At 42.5% G+C, this 19,766-nt stretch overlaps 1 protein-coding gene across 3 annotated transcripts in view; it reads left to right on the plus strand.

Annotated features, from left to right (window-relative positions):
- Window positions 1-19,766, plus strand: part of LOC143997028 (cadherin-19-like) — a 228,743-nt gene that overhangs the window by 119,640 nt on the left and 89,337 nt on the right. The gene's annotated exons all lie outside the window — the stretch shown is intronic.

Genomic DNA, 19,766 nt, shown 5'->3' on the forward strand with positions numbered 1-19,766 from the left:
GGTATGCGGTGTGTTTTATGAAAGTATTTATGTTATTCTTTCTTTAAAGTGTATCCAAAAGAGTGTTGATTTTTGCTTGTGGTAAGAGGTTAGGACCTTTGTCAGGTTTTTGTTGCTGTCTGTGTGCCTGGTATGATACATTGTCCCCACAACAGAAATTAGGGAAACATTTTGATAACAATTGGCAAAAAGGAGAGGTTTCTTATCACTTCCTGTTTGTAAAGGGAAATGGTAAGCAAAGGGCAAATAGAAACCTTACAGGCATTTTATATCTTACCTGCTCTATTTTTAAAAACAGTTTTGACTTTAGATATACTTTAATCATTGGATATTCCAAATAACTTCCAAACAATTTTTATTACATGATAACAAGCACAGGATTGTAATAATGTTGTTCCTTCCAGTATGACTTACTGCAATACTACACATAAAAGTATCATAATACTAGAGATGTGAATTTATGAAATGAGCTGAACATACTTGGGTTTGGTTTGTGGATGGTTTGCCGAACTGTGCTGAAGTACTGAATATTAATGCAACACCATTGAAGTCAATATGAGCTGAATCTTAAAATCAGTTTTGCCCATTTTTAAGGCTAATAAGCAAAATATTGTCAGAAAATGGTATGGGATGGGGTTGTTGCCACTGCCATAGGATACATGTACTACTGAAAAAAAGTATAACAAGTACCATTAAGAGTCTGGTATATATTTTGGGGGCTCTTTGGATGGTTGTCTATGACTATATTTGTATTAAAGAGTGACAACAGGGGAATGTAAATTACAGTACATGACAATATTTTGAATCTAAAATATCACTTATACTGTAGAACATCCCACCAGAACCTTTATCCTTAAAAAAAATAAAAAATAAAGGGTGCACACTTGCTTCCTGAACCATACCAGGTCACATGACCTCAAAATGGGAAGGATACCTTGACAAAGCAGAACCCCGGATCAAAGCACCTTTTCCCTATGTTGGTGAAGACAAAGGCCTTTGTACACTACCCTGGCCGGTAGGCTGTATAGATCTATGAGCAAGGCATTTATCAAAACCGGGTACCAACCCCGGCAACATAAATGAGTAAGGGGTATAATGTACCCCTACTCATTCATGAAAACAATAAATAAACACACATTTGACAAGTTCTTTATTAAAAAACAAAAAAGATCCACAATGTAAATGTCCAGAAACATAATCAAACACAATGGACATAATCAAAAATATTGTCAAAACACAATGAACAGCACCTTTTGAAAGAAAAAAAATGGCAACTTCTGAGACTTCTTTGTTCAGGTTACTATTCTTCACTCAATAGCAAGATGAAGAGGATGGTGGCTAATGTCATTGACCAAATATGGCCATGGTCAGTTATTGTTTTATTACATTTACCTCTACTAGCCAGGGGGACCATTTTACTACTGTCACAGTTTAATATGCAGTTTTCTGCTTTTGAAATTCTTACATCCTTGATGCTGTGGTTCTGTGGGACCCGTGGTTCTACTCACATGTGCTGCTGGCTTCTGTGTTTACCTATGGGTGTCACCTGTTCTACTGTGGTTTTATATCCCTTTCCCTTCTATAATTTTCTGGTCCACCAATCAGCTTGCTTCTTTATATCTAGACATGCTCATTGCAGCTTGTATTTCTTGAGCAACTTCCTAGTTCAGTGCTCCTTCTTTTCTGCATATTACTTATATCCCAAGTCTGACTTCCCCTGTACCAATCCTGGCTTCATCTATGATTTTTTCTTGCCTGCCGTGTGCCCTTACCCCTTCTTGTTTCCCGTAGCCTCTTTTTTTCTCCTGCCATCTGTACTCTGCATGTGTGAGTGGCCTCCACATGTTCAGCTGGGTGTACCTGAGGGCTATGGCCTGGTTCCGGTTTGTTGCAAGTCCATTCCAACCATCAGGGGCCCTGGTGATGAGGTGGGCTGGGGCTTAGACTATGCACTGGGGAACCTGGAGTTGGCCTTCTACAATGGCTCATTACCATAGGAACCTGACAACTACTTTTTGGTTTTAACATTACTTTTTTCTGAGTCTGCTTTTTTGCTTTCTGTGATAAATTTCTTGTTCGTTAGAAAGTGGCGATGATGATAATTCAGATAGTGATGACATAGGAAGCAACAAAGCTGAGCCAGAAAGCTAAAAATCCCAAGTAGAAAACAATTATGTAATTTGCAGTGGATTAACAATAGTTATAATAGTCCACACGGCCGCTCTGTTATGGGGCCTGGGGGTGGAAAAGGGCCCCACTACATGGGCTCTTGAGACAATTTAAACATAGAAAATCTGTGTGCATGGGAAAATAACTCAGAAACAATACTGAATCATTATGGATTGCAAAGGTTGATGTTGACATTGATCTTGTACCCCCTGTGATATTTAGAATCAAGAATAGGTAATGTCAAATCCATAGCAGGAGTTATTATAATTATTGTTACTAGTCACAGAAGAATTTTTTAGCAGTCTTAGTAATGTAGATTTACTGTTCCCAAAGCTATTGTTCATCAAGGGACAGCACTGAAATTAACTCTGCCTAACGCAGTCTTCTTTAGGCTGTAAAAAATGCCATTGTCTCTCCTTAGCTAAAAACTGACTGCTATTTGTAGCTCTGCAAAAAAAGAGTTTAACTAGTTCAGCCCCAGAAGGATTTACCCACTTCCTGACCATGCCATTTTTTGCGATACAGCACTGCGTCGCTTTAACTGACAATTACAGTACATGGTCGTATAACGGTGTACCCAAATTAAATCATTTTTTGTGCTATAAACAAAAAAAGTGACAATTTCGAAAAAAAAACAATATTTTATACTTTTTGCTATAATAAATAACCCCCCCCCCAAAAAAAAAAAAAAAAAACTCTTCATCGGTTTAGACCAATATGTATTTCTCTACATATTTTTGGTAAAAAATTGTAATACGCTTATATTGATTGGTTTGCGCAAAAGTTATAGCATCTACAAAATTGGGGGTATATTTATGCCATTTTTATTATTAATCAGCAATTTTTAGCAGGACTGCAACATTGCGGCAGACAGATCGGACACTTTTGACACTTTTTTGAAACCACTGACATGTATACAACAATCATAGCTAAAAATAGCCATTGATTACTATACTAAATGTCCCTGGCAGGGAAAGGGTTAAAACTAGGAGTGATCAAAGGGTTAAGTGTGTCAAAGGGAGGTGTTTATAACTGTGGAGGGAGTGTGCTGATAGGGAGTAGAGAGAGATCGCTTCCTGATCACTAGGAACAGCAGATCTCTCTCTACTTCCCTGACAGAACAGGGATCTGTCTGTTTACCTTGATAGATCCCCATTCTGTCTCTCTCTGGAATGATTGCGGGTCACCAGCTGGCATCTTGGCTGCTGGCCACGCACATCGGCTCAAATAGTCACTCCGAGGTGCACGCGTGCCCCCTATAGGTCTTAAAGTGTCCGCCGTACAGCTATGGCGATTCGCGCAGGAGAACCAACTTGCCACTGTATAACAATGGCAGTTGGTCAGCAAGATGTTAAAGACTGTGTATTAGTAATGTGCACACTGAAATATTTTGCTTTGGGTTTTTTTTTTTTTTTTCTCCCCAAATTCATTTTTATTTATTTAGTTTAGTTAAAAAATGCATTTGGTCGAATCTGCCATTGAAGGCTTATGGTGTCTGTCGAATGTTCTAAGAAGATTCGATGGAGCAGCTAAACTGTACGACGTCGCAATCGTACATTTCTGGTTGAATGTGCTACCTACAAGCTATAGTAGAATTCTAATGTTGTATGACACTAGTAATAATTATATTTATTAATTATTATTACTAGTCAACCAACATTAGAATTCTTCTATAGCTTATGGGCAGAGCATTTGACCATAAATGTCCACTCACAGCGCCTGCTTCGTCGAATCTTCATGTTGAATCTTTTTTCTCTATGTAGAATAATCTTGAACTAACAGAGCTAAGGTTAGGCACATTCGACCACAGGTTCGATGGACACAGATCGCTATTGTTAGGATCATGTTGAATCTTCTATCTATATCGAACTGTTGCAATAAAAATGAAAATAAAGCATTTGTTTATGTTGGATCTTTTGGTTTTCGGATTCTTCACGTTCGTTATCGAAAATGCATTTGGATGAAAACAAATGCACATGTCTAGTAATTATGCACTAATTTTATACAACTGTGTACAATTGAGTAATTGTGTACTAACAAATAGGTTGTGTGTCACGATATAAAACAATGTGGTGATCATTATTATTTCTACTACAACCACTACAACCAGCGCCAGTTCTTTTCTGTGGCCTGTGGATGGTGGCTTGTAAACAATCATTGGCCACCACCGTTGCAGCTGATCCACTAACAATGGGTCAGTGCGAGTGTTGTTTAGCATTCAAACAAAGCATGCACATGCTAGTAGACAGACCTCCAGCACCTCACTGTGTTCCTCTGTAACACCAGTTACACCAGTGTTTATCCCTCTCCTAGGATTTCTAGTGTTCCTCTCTCAGTAACCCTCAGTAACTCTTTAAAATGTCCTGACGGCAAACTCCCGACGCGCACAAAACATGAGGTACAGCTAATGCCTTTGGGAGGCATACTCCCTTTCTCAGAGCTAGGCCATAAACACAGTGCATGGACATGCACAGAACACAGGGTACAGCTTTTCATGGTACACCCCCTTTCTCCAAGCTAAGGCAGCATCCACCTAGGGATACCATATATACCTTTCACACCACCATTTTATCTGACATCTGTTACTCCACACCTTGGAAGACCTACTGGCACTGAAAGTGACTGTGTTTATTTAACCTCCCTGGCGGTATGATTATTTCGGATTTTAGGTGCTGAAAGCGGTACCATTATTTTGAATGGAAATTTGGCGTTTTATATTGTAAGCCTGCAATTCTTAGGAATAACTCACTGAAATCTGTTTAAACCAAAGTCTAGTAGACATCCCGGGTAGGATAAAGTTTGAAACACAAAATCATAAATTATAATATAATAAATAACTGTAAATAATAACAAATAATAATATAATAATAATCATACTTTTTATTCAAGAAATTTTTGTAAATAATATAATCAAAAACACTGACATTTTTTTTTTGTCAAACAAGGGTGCAATATTGGTAGTCATATTGCTTCAGTAAATGTCTCTGGTAATGAAAATTTTAAAACATGGTACAGCACAAAGTCCAACATCACAGTCAGGACAGTAAAACCTTGTTTCTTTTCGAATTTTCCTTCCAGTGTCATCACGCTTAGAGCAGCAAACGACACACATCCTTTTGGGTGCTGCCTTCTTTTCTGTTGGTGGAACGTGGTCCATAAAGTGCCGACCAGTCAGGCGTTCCGGGTTCACAACGCCAGTAGCACGACGGCCAGATCTGTTTACTGTCGTTGGTGTTTGGTGCCTGAGGAAAATAAGTTCGGCAACTTTCCAAACAAAGTCCGCATGAACAACAGGCTTGTCACTATTTTTTTTTTAGAAGATTGAAAGCATTCCACAGGCACTGCTCCAGAAGGTGCCTGAAGATTTTTTTTATAATATTTTTTCTGTTGTTTCCTCATGGCTGGGTAAAAAGTCATGGCCTGGTCAGCACAGTCAACACCTACCATAGTATGGTTGTAGTCCATCACGACTTGGGGCTTCATGATGTCTTTTCCACCTTTTGTTTGTACCATGACTGTAGAGGTGTTGTGAATGGTACTCATTAGGCACACGTCTTTTTTGTCGCGCCATCTCAGTGCCATCATTTTTCCTTTTTGCCAGGCAACTATTTCTCCTGCCTTGAGCTTTTTATTGACAAAGGTTGGTGGCAAGTCACGCCGGTTAGCTCTAACGGTCCCGTATGCATCTGTTTTATGCTGCAAAAGGAACTCATAGAGTTCTGGAGAACTGTAAAAATTATCTGTGGTTACACAGTAGCCCTGATTCAGCAGCGGTTCAATCAGAGTAAGCACGGATGCGGTTGCCAGTCCATAGTTACCGAATCTCTCATTGAACTTGGTTTCTTTCCCGGTGTAAAGTATGGAATTCCATATGCACCCAGTGCTGGATTCACAGAGCATTAATGATTTTATTCCAAAACGTGCCCTCTTGGACGCAATAAACTGTATCCAGCTGAGTCTTCCTTTGTAGGCCATCAGACTTTCGTCGATACTGATGTCTCTGTCGGGTACATAGGTCTTCTGGAAATTTTGCTGAATCATTTGGTAAAGCCCCCAAATCTTTTTTAGTTTTGGTGCTGGATGAGAAGTCTCGTCGAATTCCTCATTATTCTCAAAGTGCAGATACTTCATAATAACGGAAAATTTGTACTCCGACATGACGGTGCCAAAAAAAGGAGTTGCTAGCAATTTGTTAGTGGTCCAGTACCACTTCTGCAGGGGTTTACCAACCACTCCCTGTAGAATTATGAGGCCCAGAAACGTCCAGATGTCCTCCTTGGTTACTGGTTCCCACTTTCTGCTCCTTGCAAACCTCTGATGCGTAGCAGCTTGTTGTTCGTGGTACCGATTTGTCTCCATAACAATTTTATCTATAACCTCATTGGTCAAAAAGAGTTGAAGATATGCCAATGGGTTGTCATCCATATCCACTTTGATACCAGGTGTTCCAGTAAATGGAAATATTGGGGGCGCTGCATGCTCCGTACGGCAATCAATTGAGCACCAAGTCCGCACATCACTGGGCAAAGTCACAGGATTATGGCTAAAATCACTTTCCGTGCCTGACGACGAACTTCCCCACAAATCGCTATCACTCACTTCCGCAAGGGACTCTGCATCGCTGTCGCTGTTTTCAAACAGGTCATATGCCACTTTTGAGGTAGAGGCGTGCTTTTTTGATGCCATGGTCGCTCTGCAGTTTACAAACACAAAGTACAGTAAAACTGCAGGCAGGGGCACTGGCTAAAGCAATGGGGGCAAGCTAAGGTCAGTTTTATTTTATTTAGTAATGTAATCCAATAGGATTACAATGTATCAGTGTGTTTGTGTTTTTAACTTTTTGAATTTGGCGCTGGTTCCACCTCCCTGCGTTGCTACGCTCGCAGGGAATGGAAGCCAGGGCACACAGTGCATCGGGCGGAAGGTCCGGCCGCCGTGTACAGCGGGGATACATCGTGGGATCCCGGAGATAAGGTAAGTTATCTCTTTCTGGATCCAGCGATGCAATCCCGAGTGTGGCTCGGGGTTACCGCTAATGGTACAAAAATCTCACCCCGAGCCCCACTCGGGAATACCGTCAGGGGGGTTAAATGAAGAGGAGCTAAGCTAACCTACGTACAAAATAGTTTTGTTCTCTTTTTTTTCATGTTATGACCTGTAACAATGTCTTTCAGAATTTCTATTCACTTGGATATTTTGGATAATGTTCCAGTTCCTCACTTACACACAATGGGTGTTATTTACAAAAGGAAAATCCACTTTGCACTACACGTGCAAACTACAGGTGCAAAGTACACTTGAAATTACACTGAAAGTGCACTTGGAAGTGCAGTCACTGTAGATCTGAGGGGGACATGCAAGGAAAATAAAAAACATAATTTTAGCTTGAACATGATTGGATGATAAAATTAGCAGAGCTTCCCCTCATTTCAGATCTACCCCTCAGATTTACAGCGACTGCACTTCCAAGTGCACTCTCAGTGCAATTTTAAGTGCAGTTTGCAATTGTAGTTTGCACTTGTAGTGCAAAGTGGATTTGCCTTTCGTAATTTACCCCCAATGTGTACTGCTTTCAAATGCTTGTATGAATATTTGAAGCAAGATAATTTACTTAATGAGTATTGGGTGCAATAAAAGGAATAGGGAAATTACAACAAATCTTAAAATCAATTGTTTAAAATTCACTAATAGAAGGACCAGCTGAGATGACAACTGTTAATATTCTGACAGTATTTAAGAGGAACTGAAATGTTGCAATAAAATTTTACAGCTTAACAGTGATAATGAATGCAGAATGAAGTGCTGCCTACCCCAGGAGGAAAAAGAAAAAACTGTACCTGTCACAACAAATATTCAGCAATTTCAAAAATGTTGTTTTTTAATACTTTTTGGTGTTACTTATATCTATTGAGAAGTAGTCTGTTTTACATTAATACAAGTAACTTGAGGTTATAATTTGTATGTATAGCCAACTTGTTTTGAGAGAAATGTGTAAGCTGCATACTGTCAGCACATTCTGAAAATGCTTGCTTGCTATTTGTCAGCCTTCAGCACTCGCTGGTCACCAACTCAAATCATGTATGTAGTATATAATGTCAGAGAAATGTCAAAACTGATTTGTAAAATTATTCTTGGTCAATGACTGGATAAACATGAAAGCTAGGCAACTAGTATCATTAAAATAAGAAGCCTCTTCATCATTTGTGAGATCTCACCTCATATAGTGCTGTACATTTAGGTGCAAACAGCATGAGGCTGATCTACCAAAGGAATTGAGAACAAGGGATGAGCTCTTTCCTTGTTTTGAACATAGTTTCAGTACTTTGTTTATTAAGGTTTTTGACGGAATGCCGAACTTTCAGCCTATTTGGCAAGAAATAATATATGGTAGTGGGTTTTCCACCCACCATTATATATAACGGCTTTCTTCTTCTGCTGTCAAAGCTGTTAATGAAGTTTTGGATTCTGGCACCCACCATGTTCTTATTTACAAATGACATCAGCCAGCGCCATTCATTTTACTGACCAGGAATTCCAAGATATGTAAACAAAGTGGCCTGTATAGTAAAAAAAAAATTATGTGGGGTTCCCTTACTCATTCACATGGGGGCTGACAGATTCCAATAATTCCCTCACCTGTGGATTCCTAAAACCACTAAGCCAGAGTTGTTGGGAAGAGGCCCTTACCCTTAACAACTTTGGGACAAGGTAAGGGTCTGATTTAGATGAAGGGAACCTGTAGCCATTTGTTTAAAACAGAAAATAAATTGCCAGCAATTACATTTTTTGTTTGTTTGTAAAATTCAATTTTGCTTTATTAGAGTGTATACTTTGTACATATGTGGCTCTTCAGACTATGGGCATCTCCCAGGCATGTTAGTTAGAGGAATTTTTATTTTTTATGTTTTACTGTAAGCATTATTAAAATCATTGCTATCTGCCTCCCAGATACTAATTTCTTTGACAATTCCTTGCCTATTGACCAAGAAAATAACCAGAAATAATTTTTAACATTTGGCTCAAGTTGACTTCAATAGGGTTCAGAATCAGCATCTAAATTCTTGCAATGTTTCTCTGCCTCAAACCAAACATAGGTATGTTCAGCTGATTCCTATTGAGAACTGCCAATCTGAGAAAATACAGAAATGTTCTCTTCACTTATATATTTATGTAAAAAGCATCTGCACATTAATGGGTAAAGTAAAGTAAACTTATTTTTATTTTGTGCTAATTGGGCTCCAGAGAGTATTGAAAGGTCCCCGACCCCTCACATCTTTGCTGTTATCAATAAATGTAAAACTGTGGTAGTAACAAACAGAAATGAAGTATTTGTGTTGTAGAGCGTTATTCTTACCAAACTAACTAAATACTGAGGTATAAGTGCATTATAAACACCATGGTCATGTGCGCACATTTACAGATGTTTCAAATAGTTTGGTTGAATTTCAACCATTTCTCCTCTTACAGAAATTGAATACCTTGTGAAGATAGATTTTTTTAGTTCTGGCTTTGAGTATGCAGCCCCTCAAACACACAAAAGTACTAAAAAATTAAAGCACATTATTTTTAAATGTAACACTTCAATCAAGAGTCTTAAAGTTCAACACAAGGTTTGCATGTTCAGTGGAAAGGAAGGCATATTTATGAAAGATGTTTTATTATTTGGATTACATTAAATTATTATATTAATATTGGCTAATTAGAATAATATAACATTGCTTAATGCACAAACAGTATTTGCATTAAAAATTATAGAACTTTACTTTGAAATTCAAATTAAACTGCATGAGTAGATAGTGACGCTTTCCTGGCATGTACTTAAATCAGTTACCATATGTTCAAATGCTAAAAAAACTGGATAAAAATTGCATTTGAGTTGTTAAAAAGCTATTTTTTAAATAACTAAAGAACATATTTGCTAAAATCACAAGGAACTTTAAAAACAGATATTTTATTTCTATGAATATATCACAAGTAAAGCTCAAAATATAACACTATTTTGTAGCTTTTATAATGCATTTTCATGATATAATACTTATGTGAACACTTAGAAAGGGAAAGCTAAATTATACCAGATTACTGGCTAAACATTTTGTCTGAAACTTTTAATCATATCAAATGTTTAAATTGAAATGAATAATTTCACTAACAGTATATATTTTGGCTCAGTTGAACAGATAATTTAGGACAATTACAATGTTTTGTATTAAATAACATCTATTCTTCTCAACAACTGTAAGTTATTCATAAAACTGTTTCAAATTACTTATAAAGTCACTTTTAGGTTTACTGTATTTTTTAACACAGCATTTCTTTTTCGACTAACATAGAATGGACATTTTTTTAAAATTATGGTTGGATGGCTTAAAATTGAAAAAAAAAATACTATTATCCTATCTTAATAAAATTAACTAATACTTTACATTTAGGCTTGGTGGAATCAATATTTAATAATGTGATGATCTAAGAATGAGCTGCTTTATTGAGCAACAACTTTTTGCTTGGCTTATTACTGCAGATATGCACAGCAAAATATGCAAAGTGTAATGGGCATAAACAGTGAGAGACTATATTGAATTTGTTAGCACATCATTATTAGCCAGTACTGACTGGTAACACTGTTTTTGAACCTGGAAAATAAGTTTATACACTGGGTAGTAATTTAGAGTACAAATAATAGTAGTAATAGTAATTAAGCCAAATGTAGCTGAGTTGGGTTTGATCAGGGTTAAGCAAATAAAGTTTGGGTTTTGAATCCAAACCAACTGAAGTCAATGGCAGCCAAATAATAAAAATCAAGTCTCGTTATTTCTAGCCTAATAGGCATGGGATTGTCAAACAAATGGCATGAGTGTCCAGACACTGCCCTAGTGAACCAAAAAAAAAAAATTTCCATTTGGCAGCGAGCAGAGATTTTATTAATGCTTAAAGTGATGCAATTAAATGCAAAACTCTATTAACCACTTGCTGACCACTGCATGCCAATATAAGTATGCACAATGGCAGTGGTGGGCAAATGGGCGTATCTGTACACCCTCTTTAAGAGCCGGGGATAGCAAACGTGTCACAAAGCCTCAGAACGGGGAAGTGCAAACAAGTGTAAACAAGGAATTTCCCTGTTCTGGCTTGTGTCGTGACAGATATCACCTCTCCCTGTCATCGAGAGCGGTGATCGCTGTCATGTGACTAGTAGCCCACCCCCTCCACAATTAGAATCACTCCCTAGGGCACACTTAACCCCTTCATTGCCCTCTAGTGGTTAACCTCTTCACTACCAGTGTCATTTACAAAGTAATCAGTGCATTTTTATAGCACTGATCGCTTTAAAAACGGACAATGGTCCCAAAATAGTGTCAAAAGTGTCCGATGTGTCTGCCATAATTTTACAGTCATGATAAAAAATTGCAGCTCACCACCATTACTGATAAAAAAACTAAAATAAAAATGCCTTAAAACTATCCCCTATTTTGTAGATGCTATAACTTTTGCACAAACCAATGAATATAAGTTTATTATTATTTTTTTTTTCCAAAAATACATAGAAGAATACATATCAGCCTATATATATAATATATATATATTAATATATATTTTTGGGGGATATTTATTATAGTAAAAAATAATGCATTTTTTTCAAAATTGTCACTCTTTTTTTGTTTATAGCACAAAAAATAAAAACAGCAAAGGTGATCAAATACCACCAAAAGAAAGCTCTATTTGTGGGAAACACGTTGCATGACTGCACAATTGTCAGTTAAAGTGAAGCTGTCCCGAATCGCAAAAAGTATTCTGGTCAGGAAGGGGGTAAAATCTTCTGGGTCTGAAGTGGTTAAATAACATGCCTAGGGATCCCCTCACTCCCTGCCTATGAAGTGGTACATCTGTGTAACACTAACATACTACAGCAACAATGACATTTACAAAGAAAAAAATGTGTTTAAATTGCAAATGACAGCGCCTGGCTTTTTTTTCTGTTTGTAAAAAAAGAGGATAGTGCAAAGTGCAAAAAGTAAGAAACAAAGGAGTGAGATTCCCAAAAAAATCCATACCAGACCTTTATCTGAGCATGCAGCCTGGCAGGCTAGGAAAGGAAGTAGATGAGCCTGCAGCCCCCTATTCTGTACCATACAAAAGGAAGGAAGGATGGAAGGAAGATGTCCCTGTGACTGCACAGCCATATCATCCTAAAGTATGGTAGTAAGTGGCAAGCTCAGCCTGGACTCAGCATGGGGACAGAGTCCCTAGACAGGAGCTTCCCTTGTGGGGATTTGAGGGTGGGGGGCTTATCAGAATCTGGAATTCCCTCTTAATAATAAGGGGGCATTCAGATTCCAGCCCCACATGTGAATGGGTAAGGGTACATAGTAACTCTACTCAATCACAAAAAAAAACAATAAAATAAAGAATATAAAATATATACATCGTAACCTTCTCATTCACAAACAAATGTAAAGTGAAATAAAAACACACATAAAAAAGTCCCACAATGTACATCTACCATCAATTACACAATCCAGTAATGTAGATCCATGTCAATCAAGATGCTCAAATTCCAATGACCCACTGAAATAATAACACAAATCTCAACCAGCTAATGCTTGTTCCTGTTGCTTCTTTCACATTGAATGACAGTTCGGGTGGATGACAGCTGTCACCTATGTCATCGGAGACCCACCCCTTTTTTATTAACAAAGGGGTGGTGTCTCAGGTGACATAGATGATCAAATATGAGCATTACCAAATATGGTCAATGACATCACTGGGATCCTATGTTGAGAGCATGAGGCCTGGTATGTTTAGGAAAGGGGCTTGCCTTCCCATTTCCTAGCCTGCCAGGCTGCATGCTCAGATAAGGGTCTGGTATGGATTTTTTTGGGGACTCACCCTTTTTTAAATTTTACATTTGCAAGGGATTCCCCCTCAAAAGCTATATCCGACCTCCTGCACCTGCCGTGGTCCTTAATAACAATTGACAGCACGACGCTGTAATGCATAATAGTGGATCTACTACCAAATAGGTAAATGTTTAGTCCAAAACTTAAACTCATTCCTAGTAGTGGAAGAGAGGGCGGAAGAAACCATAGAGAATAGCAGATGACTAGGAAACACTTCCTGAAGTAGAGAGAGAATTCTCCTCACTGCTGCAATGGTTAGCAGAGTGCGCATCAGGAGAGGGTGGTATGTAACTTTTTTTAGCAGTATACCTAGGCAATGTGCAAATATCCCCTGCTGTACTACTGAACTTACGTTATAAAGAGAATTAGAAGGAAAAGCAGGTCTATCATTAGTGATGGACGAACTTCCGACGGGACGTTTCGCGAACGCGAAATGCGAACGGACCCAAACGTTCGCGAAACCGAACGTTCGCCGCGGGCCCCATTGACTTCAATGGGAGGCGAACTTTGCAAACCTTCATGTCGAATTTGCGGCCACGTGGTAATTATTAGGGGGTAAAACGTAGTCCCACCATCTGGACAATGACATAATACATGTATGAGGTGAATTTGGGATCGATAACTACAAGCATTTTTATTTTATTTGGGAAATTGTTCTAACAATTCAGGACTATGGAGCTAATGAAGGCAATGGAGGAGAGGGAAGGTCAGGGACCAGGGTAGGCAAAGAAGAGGGTGCAGGAGATGATCACCAGCAGCGTGACATACCGGAATGACACATGCACCGTGATAGAGGCATCTGACAGCAGCACCGTAATACAGAGCACTGACAGCAGCACCGTGACATACAGCGCTGACAGCAGCACCGTGACATACAGCGCTGACAGCAGCACCGTGACATACAGCGCTGACAGCAGCACCGTGACATACAGCGCTGACAGCAGCACCGTGACATACAGCGCTGACAGCAGCACCGTGACATACAGCGCTGACAGCAGCACCGTGACATACAGCGCTGACAGCAGCACCGTGACATACAGCGCTGACAGCAGCACCGTGACATACAGCGCTGACAGCAGCACCGTGACATACAGCGCTGACAGCAGCACCGTGACATACAGCGCTGACAGCAGCACCGTGACATACAGCACTGACAGCAGCACCGTAAGCAGCCCCAGGAGGAAGTCAGCACAGCACAGGGATGGTGTGATCCCCTCATAATAAGAACCCCCAGGAGGAAGTCAGCACAGCACAGGGATAGTGTGATCCCTTCATAATAAGAACCCCCAGGAGGAAGTCAGCACAGCACAGGGATATCATAAGCAGCCCCAGTAGAAATATGACACCGCTCAACCTCTTCAAAGAGGAGGGTAGGGGCATATAGTACGGTGTGCTTTTTTGGGTCAAGGAAGTGAGCCAAATGAATTAAGAAGGTCTGTGTGCTTGATTAAAAAAATAGTTTATAGACATATACATGGTCTACTGGTCACATGTGTTGAATTCCTCCGAGATCCATGCCTCATTCATTTTTAGAAATGTGAGGTAGTTAACACTGTGGTGAGCTAGGCGAGTACGCTTATCGGTCACAATCCCCCCTGCTGCGCTGAACGTCCTTTCGGACAGGACACTGGATGAGGGGCAAGCCAACAGTTCGATTGCAAATTGGGCAAGCTCTGGCCAGAGGTCAAGCCTGCCCACCCAGTAGTCTAGGGGTTCATCACTCCTCAGAGCGTCCACATCGGCCGTTAACCCAATGTAGTCGGACACCTGACGGTCTAGGCGTTCCCTGATGCTGGATCCGGATGACACCTGTCGATGGGTCGGCTGAAAGAATGACCTCATATCCGAAGTCACCAACACATCTTCAAACCGGCCTCTTCTTGCAGGCGCTGTTGGATTGGTACCCGCAAATCCTTCTCTGGGAGTGGGAATTGCTCCTCTGCCAGCGCACGCAAAAGCAGAATGCAGCATTTCTCGAAGCAAGGCCTGGAAGTGCTGCATTCTGACAGCCCTCTGCGACGGCGGTAACATTTCCGCCATTTTGTGTTTGTACCGGGGGTCTAAGTACGTTGCCACCCAGTACTGGTCCTTGACCCTCATGCTTTTTATACGGGGGTCCCTATTAAAACACTGGAGCATGAAGGCCCCCATTTGCACTAAAGTGGAAGCGGTGTGGTGGCCTGGCTCCTGCTCATCATCCAGGATAATGTCGTCCTCTTCATTCTCCTCTCCCCATCCTCGCACAACAGGGATCCCAGAAAGGTTTAAAGCATGCTCTTCTTGCTCCTGCTCATCCGCCCCGGCACCATCCTCCTCTGACTCCTCATCAGACTCCTGTTGTTGACTTGTCTCAGATAGAGTAGCCCCCCCTGGGAATTCATCCAGCATTGCGACTTCCTCATCTTCCCGCTCCTGCTCCTCCACAGCCTGATCAATGACACGACGCAATGCACGCTCCAGAAAGAAGGCATAAGGTACCATGTCACTGATGGCGCCATGGCTGCGACTGACCAGTTTGGTGATCTCCTCAAATGGCCGCAGAAGTCTGCATGTGTCGCGCATGAGCAGCCACTGGCGCGGTGAAAAAAAACCCAGCTCCCCAGAACCGTTTCTTTCGCAGAGTTCATACAGGTAGACGTTAACTGCACGTTTCTGCTGGAGCAGCCTATCAAGCATATAGAAGGTTGAGTTCCATCGCGTCGGGCAATCGCAAATAAGACGTCTGACCGGCAGATGGTGTCGCCGCTGAATGTCAGCAAGGCGAGCCATGGCCGTGTAAGATCTTCTGAAATGGGCCGAGATTTTCCTTGCCTGCCGCAAGATGTCCTGGACCCCAGGGTATTTGACAAGGAATCGCTGCACGACCAAGTTTAAGACGTGTGCCATGCACGGCACGTGCGTGATTTTGCCCTGTTTCAATGCGCTAAGCAGATTGGCACCGTTGTCACACACCACTTTACCAACTGTCAAATTGAGCGGTGTTAGCCACTCATCTGCCTGTGAACGCAAAGCTGAAAGGAGTGCCGGGCCAGTGTGGCTCTTTGCTTCCAGGCACAACAGACGCAGCACGGCATGGCAACGTCTCACCTGGCATGTGGAATAGGTTCTGGGGAGCTTGGGCGGTGCAGTGGAAGAGACGCTAGCAGCGGAAAAGGAGGAGGCAGCTGAGGAGGAGAGGGAGGAGGATGGAGTAGGAGGAGGAGAAGAAGAGTCAGGCCTGCATGCAATCCGTGGCGGTAAAACCAAATCTACACGGGTGCCACGGGTTACATGCTTGACGGCCGTCAGAAGGTTCACCCAGTGGGCAGTAAAACTGATATACCTTCCCTGCCCGTGTTTGCTAGACCACGTGTCTGTGGTCAGATGTATCTTGGCACCGACACTGTGTGCCAGAGATACATTCACTTGCCGCTGAACATGGCCATATAGCTCTGGGATGCCCTTCTCTGAGAAATACTTCCTTCCTGGGACCTTCCATTGTGGTGTTCCAATGGCCACAAATTTGCGAAAGGCCTCCGAGTCCACCAGTTTATATGGCAGTAGTTGGCGGGCTATGAGTTCTGACAAGCCAGCCGCCAACCGTTGGGCAAGAGGGTTATCCGGCGTCATCATTTTTTTACGCTCAAACATTAGGCCCACGGAAGCCTGCCTTTTTGCAGAAAAATGTGAGCTTGGCGTGATGGAAGGTGGAGTGGAGGACAATTGTGAGGAGAGAGGAGAAGGAGAAGTAGAAGACGAGGCTGGACGGTGAGAGCCTGCAGTGTGGCTTTGTGTGTTCCGTTGCTCCCACTGGGCTCGGTGATGGCTGCTCATGTGCCTTCTTAAGGCGGTCGTCCCTAGGTGAGTATTGGGCTTACCGCGACTAACGCGTTGACTGCAAAGATTGCAGATGGCAACGCTATTGTCAGCAGCGGACACGTTAAAAAAAGCCCACACTGCGGAGCCATGTGCCGGTGTCCTGGGAGCGCCAGATGTGACCGTACATGGTCGATGACTCGCTCCTGATACATTTGCAGTCTGCTTTGTCCCTGCTGTGCAATGTAAGTCATTGCTGCTTCTCCTCCCTATCTGCTGGTCCATATCTCCCTCTGAACTCCCCTCCTCTTCCTCTCTTGTGGGCACCCACGTGACATCACTAGACACGTCATCATCAACGTCACCTTCCCCACCGCTATAAGTAGAGATCTCGGAGTAGGCAGCAACACCGGGGACCAACCTCCTCCTTGGGCTGATCTGGGTACTGGCGTCAGACTGCTGAGTAGCGCTTGTTGCTACCTCCTCTTCCTGATCCAATACCAAGAGTGGCTGCGCATCAGAAATGTCCTCTTGATATGGATCGGAAAATAATTCCAGTGACTCAAGCGGAAGGTATGTGGTGGTGGTGGTGGTGGTCGTGTTGTTGGTGGTAGTGTCTTTGGGGGTGCACATAGCAGAGAGTGAAGAAGAGGGTGCAGATCGAGAGGATGAGGAGGGTGCAGAAGAGTAAGGCTGAGCGAGCCACTCAACCAAGTCTGGTGCATCCTTTAAAGTAATTGAACGCACCTTCTGCAACTTCCCACTTTGGCTCAAGCCTGTTGCTCCTGCCCTACCCCTACCACCCCTGCGGAAGGGCCTGCCTCTTCCTCTGCCTGTCATTTTTTAAATGACCCTGTGACAAAACTCTTAGTCCCTATACCGATGAAGGACTGCTGCAGTATAGGGCAGCGGTCAGCAGTGGTGCACGTCAACCCTATCTATTGTGGACCGATAGCGGTCCTTACAGAACAGCAGACTGTACCGCACTCAAGCCTATGTACCGTAGCACCCTATACCAAGTTACCAGTCCTTATAAGAACTTTTGTGGACCAAGCAGGTTGTGTATTAGTGTTTAGCAGACTGTACGTCAGTCCCTATACCGCTGAAGGACTGCTGCAGTATAGGGCAGCGGTCAGCAGTGGTGCACGTCAACCCTATCTATTGTGGACCGATAGCGGTCCTTACAGAACAGCAGACTGTACCGCACTCAAGCCTATGTACCGTAGCACCCTATACCAAGTTACCAGTCCTTATAAGAACTTTTGTGGACCAAGCAGGTTGTGTATTAGTGTTTAGCAGACTGTACGTCAGTCCCTATACCGCTGAAGGACTGCTGCAGTATAGGGCAGCGGTCAGCAGTGGTGCACGTCAACCCTATCTATTGTGGACCGATAGCGGTCCTTACAGAACAGCAGACTGTACCGCACTCAAGCCTATGTACCGTAGCACCCTATACCAAGTTACCAGTCCTTATAAGAACTTTTGTGGACCAAGCAGGTTGTGTATTAGTGTTTAGCAGACTGTACGTCAGTCCCTATACCGCTGAAGGACTGCTGCAGTATAGGGCAGCGGTCAGCAGTGGTGCACGTCAACCCTATCTATTGTGGACCGATAGCGGTCCTTACAGAACAGCAGACTGTACCGCACTCAAGCCTATGTACCGTAGCACCCTATACCAAGTTACCAGTCCTTATAAGAACTTTTGTGGACCAAGCAGGTTGTGTATTAGTGTTTAGCAGACTGTACGTCAGTCCCTATACCGCTGAAGGACTGCTGCAGTATAGGGCAGCGGTCAGCAGTGGTGCACGTCAACCCTATCTATTGTGGACCGATAGCGGTCCTTACAGAACAGCAGACTGTACCGCACTCAAGCCTATGTACCGTAGCACCCTATACCAAGTTACCAGTCCTTATAAGAACTTTTGTGGACCAAGCAGGTTGTGTATTAGTGTTTAGCAGACTGTACGTCAGTCCCTATACCGCTGAAGGACTGCTGCAGTATAGGGCAGCGGTCAGCAGTGGTGCACGTCAACCCTATCTATTGTGGACCGATAGCGGTCCTTACAGAACAGCAGACTGTACCGCACTCAAGCCTATGTACCGTAGCACCCTATACCAAGTTACCAGTCCTTATAAGAACTTTTGTGGACCAAGCAGGTTGTGTATTAGTGTTTAGCAGACTGTACGTCAGTCCCTATACCGCTGAAGGACTGCTGCAGTATAGGGCAGCGGTCAGCAGTGGTGCACGTCAACCCTATCTATTGTGGACCGATAGCGGTCCTTACAGAACAGCAGACTGTACCGCACTCAAGCCTATGTACCGTAGCACCCTATACCAAGTTACCAGTCCTTATAAGAACTTTTGTGGAACAAGCAGGTTGTGTGTTAGTGATTAGCAGACTGTACGTCAGTCCCTATACCGCTGAAGGACTGCTGCAGTATAGGTGAGCGGTCAGCAGTGGTGCACGTCAACCCTATCTATTGTGGACCGATAGCGGTCCTTACAGAACAGCAGACTGTACCGCACTCAAGCCTATGTACCGTAGCACCCTATACCAAGTTACCAGTCCTTATAAGAACTTTTGTGGACCAAGCAGGTTGTGTATTAGTGTTTAGCAGACTGTACGTCAGTCCCTATACCGCTGAAGGACTGCTGCAGTATAGGGCAGCGGTCAGCAGTGGTGCACGTCAACCCTATCTATTGTGGACCGATAGCGGTCCTTACAGAACAGCAGACTGTACCGCACTCAAGCCTATGTACCGTAGCACCCTATACCAAGTTACCAGTCCTTATAAGAACTTTTGTGGAACAAGCAGGTTGTGTGTTAGTGATTAGCAGACTGTACGTCAGTCCCTATACCGCTGAAGGACTGCTGCAGTATAGGTGAGCGGTCAGCAGTGGTGCAC

This window comes from Lithobates pipiens, unplaced genomic scaffold, assembly GCF_037356315.1.
Source record: "Lithobates pipiens isolate NorthernLeopardFrog02 unplaced genomic scaffold, aLitPip1_a1.2 Scaffold_19, whole genome shotgun sequence".
In the NCBI taxonomy this organism is placed as follows: domain Eukaryota; kingdom Metazoa; phylum Chordata; class Amphibia; order Anura; family Ranidae; genus Lithobates; species Lithobates pipiens.